This window comes from Cryptomeria japonica, chromosome 11, assembly GCF_030272615.1.
Source record: "Cryptomeria japonica chromosome 11, Sugi_1.0, whole genome shotgun sequence".
Classification (NCBI taxonomy): Eukaryota; Viridiplantae; Streptophyta; class Pinopsida; order Cupressales; family Cupressaceae; genus Cryptomeria; species Cryptomeria japonica.
This window is the reverse complement of record NC_081415.1, coordinates 198,692,907-198,712,054: the sequence shown is the minus strand read 5'-3', so window position 1 is coordinate 198,712,054 and position 19,148 is coordinate 198,692,907. Positions and strand designations below refer to the sequence as shown.

The 19,148-nt window shown below is 39.5% G+C and overlaps 1 protein-coding gene across 3 annotated transcripts in view; it reads left to right on the top strand.

Annotated features, from left to right (window-relative positions):
- The window catches only part of LOC131041143 (CBBY-like protein), a 222,487-nt gene that overhangs the window by 178,040 nt on the left and 25,299 nt on the right, over positions 1-19,148 (top strand). The window contains exon 10 of one of the 3 annotated variants that reach the window (XR_009104974.2): positions 6,372-6,480. The exons of the other annotated variants lie outside the window; for them this stretch is intronic. The gene's annotated coding sequence lies outside the window, so the exon portion shown is untranslated. The remainder of the gene's footprint in view (positions 1-6,371; positions 6,481-19,148) is intronic. 3 annotated transcript variants of the gene reach the window in all.

Genomic DNA, 19,148 nt, shown 5'->3' with positions numbered 1-19,148 from the left:
TTTGAGTACTGGTGCTTTGACTAGATTGTTCTGGGTAAAGAATCTCGTCCTACAACAGCAGGCGATGACTAGACCAAGTTTGATGAGCGTAATTGTAATGTCCCCTACTTGGTTCAGGACAGTTTTAATCGTAATTAATCAATTTCCAATATCTTTATAACTTAACTGAATCGATTAAGAGACAAAACTATCTTAAAATGAATCCAACCTAGGATGTTCTACCTTTTCTTTAGTCTATCAAGTACTAGCTGTCGTACCATACTAAATAATTAATCCTATTTTTGATTTATAAATCGTTTACACATTTATTAATTTTTAATTAATAAATACTTATTATTATCAATTAATTAATAAATACTTTGTTTTGGTGATTTAATAAATATTTATTAATTTACTAATTAATAATTACTTTTATTATATTAATATTAACTATAATTATTATATTAATATTTATTATTATCCATCTTTATGTTATCCCTCATTGATCATTCTAATTATATAGATACATAAATAAGTAAATATAGTAATGTGGAAGACAGATCTGACACATAACAGATCTGGTCTGCCATTCTTATGTTCTTATATATTGGCTTTACATATACTTCCCTCTTATGCTAATATTATGTAATTTGCCTATCTGGGAATTTCCTTTATAAGTCTGCTGAAGATCAGTCTAAAAGAATAATTTCTGAGTTATATTCCCACCTATATCATTAACACTATATAATAATTATAATTACAGCTTTATTATTATTAAATTTATTAAATTCTACATAATGATGCTAAGTTACCGAATCGGGTACGGATACGGGTACGGGTACGTAGTTTCGGTATGCGGATACGTCAATTTTTTTGGAGGGGGTTGGGTACGTTTTGGGTACGCCTCTTTAATAAACATATGAAATCATAAATATATACATATTTAATACCTAAAACTTTAATGTCATAATAATATAAATCTATATTATATTAAATTTATAAGTTTATGAACTATTATCTTAATACCATATTAATATAAAGTTATTTGATATTATTGAGTTTTTAAACATGTTAAATATTAATAATAAATATTAACAAAATAAAAGTAAAACTATATTCCTATCACTATTTTTCAAAACCTGTTAATATAAATACTACTTATTAGGTCATTCATAAAATAAAACATGTATAATAATAATAAAAATAATTAAATTAACTATAAATATTAAATAATATTTAATTTAATATTAATTAATATAATTTAATATAACTAATTTAAGTTTAAATTTAATAAACAATAGAATTCATTAAAATAATTGTAAGCTTCTTAATGTTAATAATAATAATAAACGATATTAAATTTAATAAAATTTTTGTAAATTAAAAACCTAAAATTAAAGTTAAAACACTTCCGTCGAACACAACTTTGGTTTTATCTCCGTCGGGAAGAAGCTATTCGAATGGATGGAAGAGTGAATCTTCGTTGGGAGGTGGCTACTTTGCCCTCGTCTGCCCTCATTTGACCTCATCGTGCGTCACCTCCCCTCGTCTGCCCTCGTTGTGCGTCGCCTTGCGGCGTCGTCTATGCTTGCATCTGTTCTAAAAAAACCCCTCGAAATCCACATTCGACATTGACTCGTCAAAAACGCCACAGAATCGAAAAATAAACGCCATGTCATTCCAAATACGTTGGGATTCATGGTTGAAAACGCGGATACGTTTCAGAGGGCAAATGCAGGAACCCTGTTCGATTCCATAGGGATTCCAGTTTGAATCTGAATCTGATTCGAATCGTACCCGAATCCAGGTCAAAACCTAGACGTACCGGTAACTTAGTAATGATGATATCGGGCTCCATATATTATGAATATATATATTAAGCACATTCCTGTGCATACCACAAAGAACAAAGGTGCTACTACCTGTAACTAAATAACAGTTATGTTCTGATCCAATCCATTATTCCTATCCCCTTGCAAATCTGTTAACCTCCATTAAATATCGTGTAATGCTGATCAGGTGCATCTCTTAATTTGGAACAGTCATATCCTTTCATTAATCGGGCCTCTTTATTATTTGTCTAATCGTGGCTCTTCATTAACCGATGATTAATGGTTAAGAGTTTAACCGGTAATAATTATGGACTTCAGATTTATTAATCCTCAATCGGTTCCTCTTTAAACTATGATAAGGAGAGTAGGTAAATCGCAAGTTATAATCTTTGCTGATCGGTCTTACTAAAGTGGCACATTTATCTCATCATCCGAATATGTTCGGCTCCTCAATTACTTAATATTGATTCCTCAATGTCTATTCCTAATAGTTATATTGGCATCAAATAATACTGTAGGCTTACTAGGATCTGTAACGGAACACACTTGTCTTCGGAAATATGGCTTTCCTCTATAGCCAATCGACTTGCTAAATATTGACATCTTATAGAACATCAAACTGGGTCTCTTCGATAATACGGATTTCTTCTAAACTTTGCACTACATAATTAACTCCTATGAATACTCCACCCACTTTTAGGTGTCCTTCACATTCGTTCCTTGATTATTGTCCACTTCCACCTTGTCGTATTATCACACTGCATCTAATACCCTAATCCGTTATTCATTTAATAATCTTGGACATTCTTGGGTATGATATTGTGTTAAAATAATATTTAATATTGATATGATTAATATTATTTTTATATTAATGAATGATTAATATTACTATTAACATCAATAATTAATTACTTCACTAGGATGTGGGGTTATGACAACCCTCTCACTTTAGAGGAAAATCGTGAAGTCTCATAAATGAGACGATTTTCCAATATTATTAAATGTTAATTAATAAATGTTTTAATTATCTTATTTATTTAATCACCATAATCCAATGTCCAAAGAGGGGTTATGACAGTAACCAAGAAACTGTTATGTTGCTGAAGTTATCAGTCACTGATGAGATGATTCTAGAAGTGCCATTATGCAAGAAAGCTAAGAGATTTGGAATCACTTGAAGAATCTTCATGAGACATTCGACAGGAGCCGAGCGTTCTTTTTGAAGATCATGTTATTCTCAATTATGATGGATGAGAAGATGTCACTACAGGAACATGTTATCACTACATGAACATTGTACGAAGATCAAGAGTTGGAGGTTATTGGTCGCAAGATGGAGGAAGAGGATATGGTCATGATCACACTGAAGAGCCTGCCTAGATCTTACGAACAATTTATTGAGATGCTTAAAATTACCTCCACCAATGTTGACTTGAAGTTTGATGTGTTGTGCAATAAGCTATTGTAGCAAGAGACAATAGTTTGGTAGAAGCGTTGACATGGCTAGTGTGAAACAGGTGTTTACTGCCAAGAGCAAAGGTAAAGGCGAGTCCACTCAGTAGAAAGGACAATGCAACCCTGAGGAGGGGTTCAAGAAGAAAATCACCTAGGGTCCTTCCTATTGGTTGGTCCTAAGCAATTATATTTATTATCAGTTTTGAGTCGGCCTCCATAATGAATTGTTATCCAATGCCTATTTTTAACATTAATAGGGGTTGTGATCTGATAATCAAGGTTGTGATTCCTCTAATGTGGTGGGAGTATGATGCTAGGTCGGCCCTTTACCTTGAAAACCACTATCAATATTATTTATAAGGGCTGCAATCTGAGTTAGGGACATGACACTATAACAACTGAAATGATATGAATCCTCGTACTACAGCTATGTACATGTTATAGTTGTGTTGAAATTTTGTGCAAAACACATAAGGGTGGTCATATGACCCATCAATGTAATGCCTTTTTCCTTGCTAAAAGTGGATATCCAACTTTATGGTGTTCTACTTTCCATACTCGAGATGTAATAACCCTTGCTGCAATTTTATATCAGATTTACAAAATTCTAATAACCCAACTTAGATTTACAATTTGCAACCAAATGATGAAATCGGCTTTGCCAAAAATTGCACCAATTAACTTATAAACACTTAAAACCCTCATAAAAACAGAAGAAGATTCTGCAGAAATTTTTGGCATTATAACAGCATGCAAAAATATGTTTATGACAGTCTACAAATCTGTCATAAAGCATTACAAAATAGACTCCAAAAATGGAGCTCAAAGCTTCACAAATCCACTATAAAATCCAAAATACTCTCCAAACTCACACTTTCCCGCAATAGCAAGATGCATGAAAATAAATGTCTAACAACAGCCAAGAACAACAATATATGCTGTTATTACCAGCAATACAAATCTGAAAATGAACTAAGAAACTACAACACACTAACTATTACAATCCCTTACAAAACAACCCACATAAAAGTCTCTTTGAAGCACAACTGCAACCCCTGAATGTAATTGCCACTGGAGAATCGTAAACACACTACCTGCAAGCCTCTATCCCCCTTGTTTATCAGCCCGGAAGATCACTCCTTCAATGGTTTTTTAGTCTCTGAAAAAGAACAACAAAACCTTGTTGAAATGATAAGATAGAATGAATGAAACTGGAGCCAAAACAATACTTAAACCCCAGAATAATTTTGAATTCAAACTAGGTGCCCAAATCCAATGCCCAGGAGGGAAATATGTTTGTAATTCAAATTTAGATCATTCACTTGCCATTTGTCAAACACCTTTCAACATTCCATTCCAAAATCCTTTTCTCTCTCTTTATTTAACAACAACTATTTTCCTTCACAAACTTTTCTTTCCATTTCCAAACTCATGCCCCTTTTTTGATTATTAGTAACAATTCAAATTAATTTCCATTCATTCAGATTTGAAGAATTCCTTTTGGTAGTTAGACTTTCCCAGTTTATTTGAAGGTTGTGATTGACTATTTTAGATAACTGGGATTACTATAAATAGTAAGTTGTTAAATTTAGAAAGTGGACATGACACAAGCTCTATTTTTATTTATATTCTCATTCATAATAAAAATTTCTCCCTTACTTGTCCATACAAAGGGCATTACTTTCTCTTCCTTGCTATACCATACAACAAGAAGAACAAATTACATATTACCATAATAAGATTGCAATGAAAATATATATACATGCTTAAAACATTTGGAAAATTTGCATAGTGCTGCCCATGCTTATAAATAATTATTTTTTTCTAAAAACATGGTATAATTTCTCCTTAGGGTGAATTATGCTTTCTATTGTATCCCTTGTAAGAGGTGGCAAAAAAACTGGGGGCACATATTCACCCCCTTTCTTGAAATTTTTTTGAATCTTCTTCTTTGAGACATTATTCTTTCCGTAGTAATTTCTTTTGATTTTGGAAAACTGACTCATTCAATTTTGCAAGATAATATATAGATTTGCATTTTAACAATAAAATCTTGCATGACTTTACACTAAATATTGTGGACCTTCGCCAAACTCAACTTTAGGGCATCTCCAACTCATTTGGCAAGTTTTTATGTCCTCTACAATATCCTTTTTTAGAATATAATTTTTTTATGTATTATATTGTCTACCTTAGTCTAAGCTTATTTCTTAGTGCAATCAACTCACTAAAGTGGAGGCAAAATGTAATGTCAAAAATTGCATACTTGTACAATTTCACACTTGTTCCTTGAACCCACTTGATTTTGAAAATTAATGATAAATTTTAATATTTCCACATGAAAGATTTTATCCTGCAGTTAAAGAGCACAAGGTATTACCGACTTGCACTCTCAATTTTAGTAAAATTCTCTTGGATGGTAGCATTGTGCACAGATGTCTACATGACACACTGGCGCCCAATGAATTTTTGAAATTCAAAAGTGCAGTTTCCAAGTGGACCATTTACAACATGTGTTCTAACACTAGAATGAGAAAGTAGTGCCCCTTTTGTCTCATTCAAGCAAAAAAACTCCTCTTTTCAAAATAATTGCAAGCATCTTTTGACACTCTAGCAAGTAGCTCTCTCTCCGTCACTTGGGGAAACTCTACCAAAATCTCTATAGCCACCATTGCAATATTCAAATAAATGCTTTTGGCTATTGTCATTATCTCTCTTGCAACAATTGAATCTTCCAAGCTTGTGCTTTATTGCCAAATGATTCACGAGCATTATAAGGGAGCCCCGACTATTGGTAATACTCTCTATTGTGTTCTATTATTGTTCTTCATTTGTTGTGGAATAATTTTTTCATATTGAGATATATCTATTTATCTTTGATATTAAATGTTATTCATATTCAATGGTTGTTCTCCCCATAGATGAGGGTTAACAACATTAAAAATTATTTTATTTTTACTTTTAATCCTTAATGCAACTAGGATTCAAATGCTTTATTTATCATTTCTTCTTAATTGTCCATAGAGGTCGAAAAACCAAAATGGGGCTTTGACTAGGCAAACCCTTAAATAGCCCCCAACATTTTTCTTGTCTTTGTGTGTGCAGGTTAGGGTGATTTAATAACTTGAAATGAATATTCTATGAAAGTTTGAGCTGACTAGTGAAGAACGACAACAGTATGCGAGGACTTATGCGTTGTGGGCTAGCATCCTAGGTAGTGAGCTGCTACATTTGGTGTTAGGGTCCTTTTTTGTCTACGTTTTCAATCTTAATTGGAAATAGATTATTCAGTTCTGTTACTTCTTGTAATTTAGTATTTATTTATTTCCTTTATATTGGCAACTTAGAAAAAGCTTCTAATTTCAGTAAGAGCATTTTCATTATTTTTGTTTAGAAGGTTCTTTGCTTTTTATGCATGGACAGTAGTATTACTACCTTATTTTGAGGTTATATAAGAATTTTGTTAGTTTAACGTATTTATCTTGGGCCATATCAAATTCCGTACATTACACTAATCAAACTTGTCAATGCATTTAATCTTTCAAAAGAAAACATCCTCACGGATGCCTTGTTTTGTATACCTCATTAAGTGTTTGTTCTTTGGGAGAAGAGGCTAGTCCTGTTAATTTTAGGATCATACTGTAGCAGTTAGATAGTAATAACAGAAAACAAGACAATGTACACAATAAACACCAATATACCCTGGGAAAACCTCCCTCTTGGGGGTAAAAAACCCAGCAACAAATCTCAGATCTTTATTAGGCAATAACCAATTGAATCTTGACAATGAGCTTCATCACTTGAAGCTATCAACAATTATGCATAGTAACTTAGGGCAGACTGCAATGATAAACTTATTTGAGTTGCAGATGATGCTGATACAAGAATGAAGTTTGCTAATGATGTCCACAACCTTCAATGGAAGTTTTTGTTTACCCCATGGGGTGTGGTATTATTATTGCATATCAACAGTCAGATAATAACCATAGGATAGAATAGTAACCAGGAACTCAGAGCAATGCTTCCATTAATGCCAAAATGTCTAGTACAATAATCATTCTCTCCATCCGTGTATCCAACAACAAGTACAAGAGCATATATAAAGACATGGTCGAGGGTTGCAGTTACCACCCATGGGGAACCGTCGTGCAATGGACAACTACCCTCGATGACACTAACATACTTAACCAACGTAGCTTAACAAGTAGTACAAAGCCCATTTTACGACCAACATCATCCCCCCTAAGAAAAGTCGTCTCCGGACGACAAGGACAAAAATCTGGGACTAACACAACAAAATGGGGATGAAGTACATTTTATACATTTTATACACTCCTCACTTTGTGCCTTCTTGTTTCTATCCCTATTTAATAAGTTGGGCATTAATTCCTGTACATAATGTAGGAGTGTTCTTTATTATGCCCCTGAGGCTCAAGGTTCAAGTTTCCCGTCGTCACTTGCCATTACGCTCCTCTTCCCAACGACGGTTGTTTTCTTTGTACTCCCAGAGGACCTATTGGCATTGCTCCTCACGCTGGGTTTCCTCCCTTCGATGCTGGTGGGCAAGGGTTGCTTGGGCTAGGAGACGTGGGAGTTGTTGCAACAACCTATTTGCTGCCAGACTGACGTTGAGAGCATCTGGTGTAGAGGCACCTAAGCACACAAGCATACCAGGAGGTCAAAAGTCATAATATGAACAATTTATTGTATTTGAGTCATTCATAATATATTAAGGTTATTTGAGTCAATTGAATCATAATATGTAAGGCTAAATGAGCCATTTTGTCTAAAGATATCATATTTGGTCCATATTGAAGTTTTAAAAGTGTCCATGTATTGTAAAAATTGCAAAGTTGCAATATTGCCAAAAAGTGCAACAAAAGTGTAAAAAATGAAATCCATTGGTTATGAGGTGGTTGGAGTAGTTAGAAAGGAGTTGGAAATGGTTTATAAAACCATGTTTGGTTGAAATCAAGAAGGTAGATCAGTTTGGAGGGGATTTGACAAAGATTATCCATCAAACCCTCAAACTGTCATGAGGTTTTAAGGAATCTATGACTGTCATAGATCCATGGAAGATAACATTTGATGTAATTTTTATATGTAGATGTTATTTAATGATAGATTGATGAAATATCTTTCAGATGAATCCTTTCTTGTGCATTTTTGTTGAGTATTTGGCAAGATATGTTTGTTTTTTCAATGATTGTCAAAACCCTGCCAAGGGTTACCCAGTTTTGGGAAAATGATCATATCTTTTGATTTAACCGTTGGATCTGGCTGAAATTTTGAGAGAACTTGTTTAACTCAGGAATATAAATTCTGACTGAAGCGATTTTCTTTATGAGAAATATGTAAAATGTTATTGATGACTGTTTGTTATAGTTCATGGTGAAAAGCAGATTGGCGAAGGCAGCAACAACCCGGTTGTAGCATTTGGTGTGGTCACATGAGGGATAATATTGAAGAAAGGATATATTTGTTGGAAAGGTCTCTGAATCTTCTTTCCAGTGCTTTTTGTCTTACTTTATTTGGTTAAGAATTGAATATTTTGTGATCATTTTGGTGAAAATAGTTGTTAAGGGATGAAACCCTAAACTAGGGTATTCCATGGCAATAAAGAATTTGTTCTCTCATGTTATGGTGAATGTTATGATCTGAAATATTGAATGAAGGTTTTTAAGGATGTAATATAACCTTTGAAATTGGTTTGAAGTTGAGAAGAGTGATTTATCTTGTTATATGTCTCTTGATTCAAGTTTAAAGTTTACCCTTGAATGAAGGTTTTATGGTTTGTGATAGATGCTCTGCATCAAATTGGTATCAGAGCCTAGCAAAAGGTCTGGGTTTGGAAAGTTGTTTTGTGGATAGAATGCCGAGGGAGGCAATCCACATAGTTGTTTTGTGTTTGTGTTGTGTTTGGTTGCAGGTGTTGGATCCACCTAACTGCAGTGGAACAGCTTGAGGAGAGAACCTGGTTGTGGTTGCCAAAAGACTAGGGAGAGAGGAAAAAGAGACTCCTAGGTGAGGCAAAGGAAGTGTGAGTTTGTGTGGATGCCTGAGGAACACCTTGAGTTGTAGCCACTGGATACTCCATGGATGGGAGTAGTTGAGAGGATGATTACCTTTTTGAAGTTGGTAGCAGCAACATGAGGATAATGAGAGAATGATGAAAGGAAAAGGCAGAGATAAAGATGAAGACAAAGACAAAGTTCCAATCCAAGATACAAAATTTTTCTGGCAGGTCATTGTACCCACGTTTCCAAGGGACTTGGAAACTTTTCAAGGTTGGGAGTATGGTGCAGAGGCACTTAAGCACACAAGCATACCAAGAGGTCAAAAGTCATAATATGAACAATTTATTGTATTTGAGTCAATTGAATCATAATATGTAAGATTTTGTCTAAAGATATCATATTTGGTCCATATTGAAGTTTTAAAAGTGTCCATGTATTGTAAAAATTGCAAAGTTGCAATATTGCCAAAAAGTGCAACAAAAGTGTAAAAAATGAAATCCATTGGTTATGAGGTGGTTGGAGTAGTTAGAAAGGAGTTGGAAATGGTTTATAAAACCATGTTTGGTCGAAATCAAGAAGGTAGATCAGTTTGGAGGGGATTTGACAAAAATAATCCATCAAACCCTCAAACTGTCATGAGGTTTTAAGGAATCTGTGACTGTCATAGATCCATGGAAGATCACATTTGATGTAATTTTTATATGTAGATGTTATTTAATGATAAATTGATGAAATATCTTTCAGATGAATCCTTTCTTGTGCATTTTTGTTGAGTATTTGGCAAGATATGTTTGTTTTTTCAATGATTGTCAAAACCCTGCCAAGGGTTACCCAGTTTTGGGAAAATGATCATATCTTTTGATTTAACTATTGGATCTGGCTGAAATTTTGAGAGAACTTGTTTAACTCAGTAATATAAATTCTGACTGAAGCGATTTTCTTTATGAGAAATATGTAAAATGTTATTGATGATTGTTTGTTACAGTTCATGGTGAAAAGCAGATTGGTGAAGGCAGCAACAACCCGGTTGTAGCATTTGGTGTGGTCACATGAGGGATAATATTGAAGAAAGGATATATGTGTTGGAAAGGTCTCTGAATCTTCTTTCCAGTGCGTTTTGTCTTACTTTATTTGGTTAAGAATTGAATATTTTGTGATCATTTTGGTGAAAATAGTTGTTAAGGGATGAAACCCTAAACTAGGGTATTCCATGGCAATAAAGAATTTGTTCTCTCATGTTATGGTGAATGTTATGATCTGAGATATTGAATGAAGGTTTTTAAGGATGTAATATAACCTTTGAAATTGGTTTGAAGTTGAGAAGAGTGATTTATCTTGTTATATGTCTCTTGATTCAAGTTTAAAGTTTACCCTTGAATGAAGGTTTTATGGTTTGTGATAGATGCTCTGCATCAGCGTCCCAGACTACACCCTCGGGTACCTCTTCCTGTGTAGCCTCCCCTCGTATGAAAGTGTCTATAGTCGCTTGGAACCGGATCACAAAGTTGCTTGTCAATGCGTTCTCCCCTCCATAAAGTTCTCTCAGTTGGCTATCATCCCCCTCGATGCTATTGCCAATGGGCTGGCCCATTATCTTCCTTAGGCCATTCACGCTCTGTGGCTACCCAGATTCAAACGGCAATGGCCCCAGATGTTTACCCCGTGGGGTGTGGTATTAATATTGCATATCAACAGTCAAATGATAACCATAGGATAGAATAGTAACCAAGAACTCAGAGCAATGCTTCCATTAATGCCAAAATGTCTAGTACAATAATCATTCTCTGCATCCGTGTATCCAACAACAAGTACAAGAGCATATATAAAGACATGGTCGAGGGTTGCGGTTACCACTCGTGCGGAACCGTCGTGCAACAGACAACTACCCTCGATGACACTAACATATTTAACCAACGTAGCTTAACAAGTAGTACAAAGCCCATTTTACGACCAATAGTTCGCTGACCCTTAAGTGAAGACTACTTTCAGAAAGGAAGGTTCGCTGCCATTGGATGGAGTTCACTGACCTTCAAGGGTGTTCGCTATGCTGCACCGGTGTTCGCTGTCTTCTAATAATGATTTGCTATCTTTAGATAAGGTTCTCTGATCACAAAAGACAATTCGCTACACTCTGATGTAATTCGCTTGATAGCAGATAGAAATGTATTCACTGAATTGTGTGTTTGAACAATGAGATAGACTTCACATATAGAGGAGACTCTTAACCTTCAATTTGTCTTAGGTCGGCTAGAGGTTTAATTACAATGCAAAATATAAAGTTGGTGCTAATCTCAAATAGCCCCACACATTAAGCAAGATAGGGCAGGGTTAACCAAACATGCAAGGTGCAAGGTGCAAGGTGTGCTAGGTGGGCCCTTGAAGGGCTCCGATCTAGCTACATACAACAACACTCCCTCTTAGCTAGGGAGGAGACCTTCACAAGATCTAAGATACATGGCTGCTCCCATGAAGATTACAAATTAATACAACCACCATGGCTACTCCTATGGATGACGTTCACCATAGCTACTCCCAAAGGGTGAACAAGCACAAGTGCTGAATCATAACATCCACCATGCCTACTCGCAGAGGGTGGAATAACACAAGTACATCATGGAATTTCTTCCATGACATCCATCATGCCTACTCACAGAGGGTGGAGGAGGGCTTTCACCTCAAACTTCTCCCAAAGAAGAGTGCATTACCACCATGCCTACTTGCAAAGGGTGGTTCCGCCATGCCTATTCGCAGAGGGTGGAAGATACATCTCAATGTATCACTGATGCTGAGACTCCCTCTCAGCCAGGGCTTCATTCTCCACGACTCCAAGCTTGTCCCGAAAATGCACAAACTTCACTTTGGCAAGGGGCTTGGTGAGAATGTCGGTCATCTGCTCCTCAGTGCAGATTGTTGAACAACATTCCTCTGTACCATATCCCTGATGTAGTGGTACTGAATCTCAACATGTTTTGATTTGTCATGGAATACTGGATTAACCGAAAGCTTCACACAGCTTTGGTTATCACAATGAATGATAGTAGGCTCCAACGATTGACCGAACAATCCTGCAAGGAGCTTCCGAAGCCACACTGCTTCGCGAGATGCCACACATGCTGCAACGTATTTAGCTTCTGCAGTACTCAATGCCATTGAAGATTATTTCCTGCTACACCAAGAAATCATGGCGGATCCCAAGCTAAAGAAAACTCCAGAGGCACTCTTGCGATCAGTGACACTTCCTGCCCAATCAGAATCTAAATAATCTTCCAAATTAAGAACAATGTTGGAGGAACTTCAATCCATAGCCAATTGTGCCACGCAAATACCTCAAGATGTGCTTGGCTGCAACTAGATGTATTTGTCTTAGTTCACTCATGAACTGGCTAAGTGCACTAGCTGTATAGAAAATATCCGATCTAGTGTTAACTAGATACATCAAAGATCCAATCAACTACCTGTACATGGTAAAATCCACAAGATCTGAACTAGTTGTAGCTTCCCTCAATTTCTTCAAGTTAGTTTCCATCAGAGTAGGCATGGACTTGCAGTCTAACATTCCAAACCTCTTCAAGATATCAATGGTGTATTTGCCTTGACTTAGGATGATCTCATTAGGCCTCTACCATACTTCTAACCCTAGAAAGAAGTGCATGAGTCCTAAGTCTTTCATCTCAAATTTTGAAGTCAACTCCTTCTTGCACCTGTGAATGAGATGATCTTCCCCTGTAACAAATAAATCATCAACATATAATACTAGGATCAACATTTCACCATTAAATACCTTGAAGTAGAGGTTCAGATCAATATCATTCTTGCAGAAGCCCAAGCCTGCCAAGTATCTATCAATCCTCTCATACCATGCACGAGGCGCCTGCTTAAAGCCATATAACGCTTTCTTCAGCTTGCATATATGAGACTCCTTCCCATGGATCACAAAACTCTCAGGTTGCTCAATGTAGACCTCCTCCTCAATCACACCATTGAGAAAGGCTGTCTTCACATCCATCTGGTGTAACTTCCATCCCTTAGCTGCTGCAATCGCAATAATGGTCTTGATGGAAGTATATCGAGCAAGTGGAACGAAGGTTTCTTCATAATCTATCCCTTCTTTCTGAGAGAAACCACGAGCCACAAATCTAGCCTTGTATTTCTCAATGCTACCATCAGCTGCATGCTTGATCTTGAATATCCACTTGGAAGATACCACTGACTTGCCCTTAGGTCTCGGCACAATATCCCAAACATCGTTCTTAAGGATGCATTGATATTCTTCACCCATGGCATGTGATGTCCCCTGACCGTATGGTAGTGCAGTGTCAAATTCGTATGGTGTGAAATGTTCCTAGCCGTACGGTGATGCACCGGCAAGAGCGTACAAAGTGAAGCAGAGGGAGTGTCATACGGTGAAGAGGTCGTATAGTGTGGTGAGGATGTAGTGGCCGTACGATGAAGAGGACGTATGGTGGTGTGGGTTGGAGTGACTGTACGGTGAAGAGGTCGTACGGTGGTGGGGGTTGGAATGGCCGTACAGAAAGAGATCGTACGATGGTGTGAGGGAGGAGGTCATACGGTGCAACAGATGTACGATGGTGTGAGGAGTGGTAGTACATTGTGAGACCGTACGGTGAGGGTGTAGTTCGTACAATTTGAAAACCGTACAGTAGTGAAGACTAGCCGCCGAACCAATCGATGAAGCTTGCAATAACGTATGAAGCCAGATAAACGATGAACAAGAAGATTTATATGTTATTGCACGAGCCAGAGAATAGTCAGATTAATGCACTTCAAATTACAACAATTTGGGACTGAGAGCAAGGCAGAGTAGGGTGAGGAGTTACTCCCACCGAAACTACGAGAACCAAATAGGGAGGGTCTTTCACCTCCGAAATGGTGGATAACAGAACTCCAACTGGAATTCGCACAAACAAGAGAAAGATACCAAAATCGCATACCAACACAAATGACAGACTTGGCCATAAATATGGGCTCCGGGAACTTTCCTGAAGGGTTACAAACGGGCCGACACGACCAAACTAAGACTAATCTAATTAAATAAAGGGCTCGAAAGATGTGTTATTAAATTTGGGCCTTACAATAAAGTATTTAAATTTATTATTTAATTGTATCAGGGACATCACAGTCCTCTCGGGCCAAAAATTGCTTGCCCTCGAGCAATTGTAGACTTGGATGCTCCAAAATTTGCTCGCCTTCCCAAGTGGCATCCTTGATGGGTAGATTCTTCCAGCGCACAAGGAACTCCTCGACCGTGCGTGATCTCAGCGTCTTTTCTTTGACATCGATGATCTCCGCCGGCTCCAGAATTAGTTTTCCTTCTTCGTCGATGGGTGGCAGATCCTTGGACACTATGACGCGCTGCCCGACGACCTTCTTGAGACATGACATGTGAAAAACATTGTGAATCCGACTCCTCTCAGGAAGCTCAAACTCGTACGCAACTTTGCCCACGCTCCGAACCACCCGATAGGGTCCATAGAAACGTGGCTTCAGCTTCTCCTTACCACTTGTCTTCAAGGAGGATTGTCTGTACGGTTGAAGTCAGAGGTATACCAGATCGCCCACCTCAAAATTTCGCTCAACCCAGTGTCGGTCATTATACATCTTTTGCTGGTTCTGAGCCCTCTGCAAGTTATATTTGAGAGATGTCAGGATGTCTAAACTCTCCTGAAGCCAATCTTTGGCCCTCGGTGCACGACTGTCTCCCAATGCCAGATCAACAAATGAAGAAGGTTAATAACTGTACAGTTTGAAAGGTGGCATGCCTATCGACATGTGACAAGTGGTGTTATAATAGTTCTCACCCAAATGTAACCAGCGAATCCAAGCCTTCTGTTGAGCTGAGACGTAGTTCCTGAGATAACCCTCCAGCCATTTGTTCACAATCTCGGTCTGTACGTCTGTCTACGGATGGTAGCTTGTGTTGGGTGACAACTCGGTTCTTGCTAACCGAAATAACTCCATCCAGAAGGTTCTCAGAAAATGGCTATCCATGTCACTGACTATGTTTTGCGGTAAACCATGTAAGTGGAATACCTCACGGAAGAACAACTTGGCCACTTGAACTGCTTGGTATCTTGTGGGGATGGCAAAAAAATGAGCATACTTGGTCAAGTGGTCAACTACGACAAAAATGCAATCCTTTCCTTGCACTTTGGGGAGCCCAGTAATGAAATCCATCGAGATGCTATTGTTGACGGGAATAATCATTATGTTATGTTGGTATATTATGTTTATGTTGTCGTCAGTAATAATGAGTTACGGCGGTCAGTTAGTTAGCCGACGGGTAGGTAGTTGGAGTTGCGACGGTTGTGTCGCACCCCTTCGGCTGTCATATATTGTACCACCTCCGGGTGTTGGAGGACATGGAATGTGGACGACAGATTATAATATGAACATCTTTTGACATTAATGGAAAGCTTATTCTGGTACTTCCTTTGTAATTGCATTGTGCATTGCTGTTCAGTTTCTGTATTCTTCCTGTTTACCCAGTGAGGTAAACATTTGGTGCCGTTGCCGAAATTATTTCGGGAGGGACGGGAATATACTACATGGCACAGGGATAATGGGACAACCATTGCCCGAGGGGACGAGCAGTAAACCTGACGAGGATCACCAAGAACTGTTCGAAGGAGAACGAGCACTCACAAAAGATTTCTCTTGCATCCTTCAAGCGGCCATCGAAACACACGTACGGAGGGAAGCCACCATGGAGGCTGTTCCAGAGGATGCTGTGTGGAGCGCGCTTGGTGTAAGCCCAGCGGTGAATCGGTTAATGAGCAATTTGCCTAACCTTCTGGCTCAAGCATTTTTGGCTCTTCAAAACCGCAGAGAAGACACCTACCGTGAGAACCGACGACAGCAAATCTTACGAGAATTTCATGAGCACCAGGATGACGGACGTAGGGAAGACCGACGAAGGACAAATAATCCTTAAGTTGTGAAGGGAGAGAAATAAAGAACACTGTTAGAAGCAGAAGAATTATGTTGATTGTATACAAAAGAATGAATTAATAAAGACGTGTTGTGTTTTGATTTATGTGTTGTGAAACATGAAATTGTACCACAATTAATGCCCAATTTACTGAATAAAGACAGAAATAAGAAATTAGAAACCGACGAGTGGGAGGCTGCGCAGAAGGCTTTGATTCTGGAACGACGTGTAGAACGTAGACGGAGGCTGAGGCAACTTGCCGAAGGACGACCTGCCGAAGGGTTGCCTGAAGGGAACCAAGGAGGTGTCACGGAAGGTGCAGAAGCCGAGGGGAATTTCTACGCGTCGCCAGACTACTGTAGAGCAAGAAGCCTCGAAGAGTTTCTGGAGGAAACTAGGTTACGGAGAGAACTAGTTGAAGAGACTCGAGATCAGTTCAAAAACTTATCTCTCATGCCACAAAGGGAGGATCACCGAAGGGAGCCGGGCACGGGTGACGGCGAAGGGGAAGCTAACCGCACGGTAGTCGCTCTCACGCCACAAAGGGAGGATCACCGAAGGGGGCCGGGCACGGGTGACTGCGAAGGGGAAGCTAACCGCACGGTAGGTACAAGGCAGAACACCGTACCTTTGGTCACCACCACAAGAGACATCAGCGGCATCAGAGGGAGCAGCGCTGGAGGGCAGACACGGCCACAACCGCCTCCAAGTGGACGACTTCCATCAATGGCGACCAAACAGAAGTTGCCCAAATTCAACGGGGATAGCAAAGATGATCCCGCACGGCATTGCTGTACCTGCGAAACCATCTGGACAGCCAACGGGGTGACTGACCAGGATGAATGGATGAAGCAGTTCCCCGCCACACTGAGAGGAGTGGCTATTGACTAGTATTCAGACTTGGATAAAACCGGGGTAACTACGTGGGATGAATTGAAGAAAGCATTCGAGAAGGAATTTTGGCTTCTCCGAGATGATAATGAGATAGTCTCCGAAATCTATGGAACAAAGCAAGGAAAGAAGGAGACCGTACGGGCATATGGCCGCCGGCTAAAGGAATTAGTCGGAAAGATGGAAAGCCAACCGGCTGATGGCTTAAAGAAGCGGTGGTTTGTCGAGGGTCTGAACCCTAAGCTACGACGAAAGATGAAAATTGTGCCTCCGACATCCTACGATGATGCATACAATCGGGCCATGGACTTGGAAAGTGAAAATAAGATGGCCAAAAAGAAGAAGAATAGATCTTCGTCATTCTCTGAAGATGATACGTCGGAAGAAGAGAGTAGCAGTGATGAGAAGCCGAAGAAGAAAGTCACGGCCCTTCAGAAGGATATGGAACGAATGTTAAAAGAGTTTAAGACAGTGAAGGGGACCACAAGCAAGGATGATGAACTGTGGTGCACGGATTGTAAGGAGAGCGGCCACACAAAGGGTGTCTGTCCCAAGAAGGCATTCTGTGACATCTGCCAGATCATGGGACATTCTACGAAGGAATGCCCATACAATCTGAAGGCACGTAACCAGCAAGTGCTCTTTGCACATGAGCAGCCCTCCACATCGGATTCAAACAATAATGCATCTTCCGGAGGCTACCGAGGAAACCGACAAGGCGGACGGGGGAATAATAATAATTCCACCAGAAACAGGGTCCAATACGATGCGAAGGGACGCCCGATGATTCAATGTAGGGCTTGCAATCAATGGGGTCATTACGCACGAGAGTGTAATAACAATGACACCGCTCAAAAGCTATGTCAATGGTGTGGCCCCGATGACCATGAAGATGCCGATTGTCCGAAGTCTGGCGTAGGGGCCAATCTGATTGATATCGAAGGCAACACACGGGGTAAAGAAGCCATCCTTGCTCTTACCCGAGGGCAGGCAAAGGAAGCCCGATACCCCCATCCCCGCACGGAGAAGCAGAGAATGACGGAGGCAAGGGAGGAAATAGAAAGGGCCATGAAAGCCCGACGGGGAGAGACACACGACTCATCTGGACCCTACTGCACAGACGCGGAGAGGAACATTGTACGGCAAATGCTCCAAATGGAGGTACCTGTGAAACTGGAAGACCTCCTACACACCATACCGCAATTGGGGACAATGTTGTTGGGCACAAAGGTTGATAAACCCAAACCGAGAGACATGGACGCTCCCATACTAGGAAGCTCGGCAACAAATCCAGTTGTACTTACCGTCAACAATGGCCGACACCCAGCCATGGTGGAGATGGGCATCCTGGGCACCATCCTGACAGATACTATAGTAGACGGCGGTTCCGGAGTAAATGTCCTTCCGGAGGACACATGGAAAAAGCTAGGAAAGCCCACTCTGTGGCCACCTACGTTTAATCTGCTAGGTGCAGACCAGCACGGGATTAAACCCCTCGGCATGTTGATGGCACAGCAAGTCACCGTGGGTGCACAACCTTTTGTACTCGACTTCGTGGTCATTCCATTGAAACAGAAAGGGTATGACGCCATACTTGGAAGAGGATGGTTGGTGGCAGCGAAAGCAAACCACAACTGGAAACGGAATACACTCTCGATGGAGAGCGGAGGCAAGAAATTCACTATTGATCTCCGGACACAGTTGGTGGGCGAGGAACTTGCCTCTTCCTCGGGATCTGAATCCGAGAGGGAAAATGACCCACGAGACGAAGGGAGAGAGAGGATGGACCCAGATGCCGAAGGCATATTAAAAATCGGAGGTTGCTGTTCGGAGGATGACACAGATTCACTAAATGGATTGTTCCATTGGCAGCAGGAGGACTATGAGATGTTCTCACCCTCCTGTAACGTATTAAGCGTCGAAGGAGAGGAGCCAGATCAATATCCTCCAGAATACAGAGAATATTGGAAGGGAGACGCCCCAAACCCTGGCGACGTAAATAATCCGAAGAGTGTCGGCAACGAT